Here is a 3170-nt window from a genome sequence, read left to right as displayed (position 1 = left end):
TTTCTCGCAGCAAGAAATTTCCTAAGAGTCAACAATAACAGAAAGAGTAAACCCACCACTTGCTGTCCTGGAAAGAAACAAACCAAAACAAATCCTTTGAACATGTCTCTCAAGTGCAGGGGAGCGTCCTCTCAGTAAAAGTCCATGGGGAGAAAGAAAATTGCACCCTCCCCACCCCCCCAAAAATGGGGGTTGGGATGTAACATATACGACAAAAAATTCAAGCTTCTTTCAATAGTATCAGTATTAAAAAATAACACATCTTCCTTAAAGCGCTTGAGAGATGAGATTGGGGCAAAAACACTCAAAACAAAATCCAACCGATGCGGGATCCTATGATTTACGTAACATCACAAAGTTGCAAAAGGCAAAAATCAGAAGCAAAAATCCGAAACCCATCAAAATACAATAACCCCAAATCCCGAGCCACCACACCAACAAGGAAAACAAAAAACAAAAAACAAAACTGTCCCAAATAAAAATAAAGCAAATGAACCCACCGAAAACTGCTTGGCAAATATTTTTCTCGTGGTGCCTAATATTCTAGCTGGAAAGAGCTGTGGTGTTTATTGTTTTTTTCTCTTACTCGCCTCGAAACCTACTATATAGAACAGACTTTTCCCAAAGGTTCGAACCTCTCGCTCCCTTTTGTGTGTCGAGCTCGAGGAGCTGAGTTTACGGGGAAGAGAGGAGGAATTAGCCCCAGACCCCGGGAAAGCAAAGCGCACTCCCCCTCTTATGTCACCGAATAGCAAATTAGTTCTCAGAATTCCAGAGGCCGAGCTTTGCTACAGCAAAGACGCCGACGTCACAGAGGGGGCGCCCACGTGACGGTGGCGGAGCAGGCTGTACCATCGTCCGGGGGCCGGGGAGGGAGAGCCACCGTCTGGCCCCTCGAGCCTCACACCGAAACCTCCAAACCCGAGACGCCCAGCCTGTGAGGAACCCGAAATATGCCGGACAGTGGGAAAATATTGTGGCTTTGAGGGTTTTTTATGGGCCAAAGCAGGCAAAAGTCGCGGAGAGCTGACACCGAGTCCTCCCCTGCCACGTAGCAGTGGTAAGGCCCGCAGCTCAAATTCCGAGAATTGAGCTCTGTTGATTCTTAGAACTGGGGTTCTTAGAAGTGGTGATGCAAGAAGTTTCTAGGAAAGGCCGGACACCAGGTGATTATTGCTGTTGCTGCCGCCGCTGCTGCTGCTGCTGCCGCCGCCGCCGCCGCTGTTGCCGCTGGTGCCGCTGCCGCCGCCGCTGCTCATGATCATTATTTTACCTTTTAATTCTTTTTTTTCCGCTCTTGCCAAATGCTTTGGCTACAAGTTTCCTATGTGTATCTATTGATGTAAATGTATATATTTATTTATTGTAGCTGTCAGGTGTTAAAATAAATGCCGAAGATTAGTCCCACGTCTCTCCCACTCTAGGATATAGATTTTTATATATTTACTATTTTATTCTTGTTGTCTTTGAGTGAATTGGCCGGTTTGGGGAGGCTTTTGCCACCCTCCCTTGTGTTGTTTTGGTTTTTGAAAAGGAGGTGGAGGAGAGGAAGGAGGGGAATTAGGGGGCGGCCGGAGCAGAAAGGACGAGACAGTGCTTGGCGGGGTGGTGATTCGGGCAAGTCTGGGGGCTGTCTGGCCCCAGACGGCGGAGAGGACGCGCGCTAGCGCTCTCGCTCTTTCTGCTGCTGCTTGCGTACGGCTTGTGATCTCGCTGGATTCGTGCGGCTGTGTTTTTTCCCTCTTTTCTCGCTTGCAAACTGCCTTCCTTGCTCCCTCGCTCCAGCCTCGCCTTCCCTCCCTCCCTCCTCCTTTCCCTCGCCTCTCCTTCCTTCCCCTCTCACGTCCTTCTTGGTCACTCCGGGAGGCGAGGAGGGAGGCTGCCCGCTCGCTCGCCCCGCTGGCTCCCTTCCACCGGCCTTGGTCCTCTAGATTCCCTACCTCCGAGCCGAGATTTGGGAGGAAAAATGCAAGCGAACTCCTCGTTTTGTTTTTATTTTTTGTTTTTCATAAACCCAGTTGAAGTATGGGGTTCTCCTCTTTCTTTTCAGAGCCGTGGTCTTCCTAACGAGATCCGAGTGTTTTGGTGTCCCCTTCCCCTGCGTTTTGGGGGAGGTTTAGCTTGCCTGGGGGCGGGGATGTTGAATACTTTGAAAATTATTCTTTCTTGGTTGCAGTCTAGAGAGTCGGGAAGCCCCGCGCGCTCCCTCACCCCATCGTGGGGAGGAAGCTTGTGGCGGGACGGGGATTTGGGGGGTGGGTGTGAAAGGGGTGCGCGTTTGCACCTGCGGTGCTGTTCAGCGTGCGGGGACTCCGGGAACCTTCGCAGGACGGCCCAGCCAAGCGGGAAGGTGGCGGGATCTCTGGCGGTCGCGGTGTTTGTATTTTGGGCGCTTCGTGACTCGGTGTTAGCTCCCAATGGCTGTTCCCCCGCTTTCCTAAATTTTATTTTTCCCATGGTGCAGGCTTTGTAAAAACAAACAAACAAACAAGAACTGCGGGCCGGAGAGTAGCCGGCGTCAAGGCTTCAGATTCCCGAGGTCCTTGCGCTGGGCCAGGGGAAAAACAAACAGCCCCAGCCCGCGGTCCTACGTGCGAGACCCGGGAGGAGAGAAGGGCACTTTGTGGCCCCGGCTGGGGGATCTGGCGCGGGAGAAGGGGGCGCGGGCGCGAACGGGAGATCTTTGTGAGTGATTTTGCAAAAACGGATTGCGAGGTTGGTTGGATTTGCAACCTGTGGCTCTCCTTGAGGGAGTAAGAATGCGGGAAGGCGGCGGCGGCGGCGGCCCGGGGAGGGAGTGGGTGGGGAGTTGGAGCCTCGGAAATCGGCTGCGCTGGGGAGCAGCGGGAGCGAGGGGCCACCCCGCTGCCGGATGCAGTGACCGTGGTAAACGTCTTGAGAACTGTGGATTGCGTTGCCTTTATGATGCCGTATTATCTTGGAACTCTGGCCAAAAATGGAACTAGTGTGGCAATAATGAGTTTTAAAAGCTATCCTATGGAAAACAAGTACACAAACCTACAAATTAAAAAAAAAGCATGAAAAAGACCCTTTTTATGTTGTGCACTTTCTCGAAATGTTTGACTTGGTGGTGGGGGTCCTGACAGCTGAGCCGAAGGAATGACCCCAAAGTGGGTGCTCAAAGTCCAGAGCTGTTACTGGGTCCCTGA

The 3170-nt window shown here is 52.0% G+C and overlaps 1 protein-coding gene across 1 annotated transcript in view; it reads left to right on the top strand.

The window, feature by feature from the left end:
- The first annotated feature begins 1107 nt into the window (after positions 1-1107).
- BCL6 (BCL6 transcription repressor) overlaps positions 1108-3170 on the top strand; it is a 23000-nt gene continuing 20937 nt past the window's right edge. Inside the window, exon 1 of the mRNA XM_024767173.1 lies at positions 1108-1166. The gene's annotated coding sequence lies outside the window, so the exon portion shown is untranslated. The remainder of the gene's footprint in view (positions 1167-3170) is intronic.

Source organism: Neophocaena asiaeorientalis, unplaced genomic scaffold (genome assembly GCF_003031525.2).
Source record: "Neophocaena asiaeorientalis asiaeorientalis breed wild unplaced genomic scaffold, Neophocaena_asiaeorientalis_V1.1 scaffold225, whole genome shotgun sequence".
Classification (NCBI taxonomy): Eukaryota; Metazoa; Chordata; class Mammalia; order Artiodactyla; family Phocoenidae; genus Neophocaena; species Neophocaena asiaeorientalis.
Note: the sequence above shows the minus strand (reverse complement) of the source record. Positions and strands in the feature narration are given on the sequence as shown.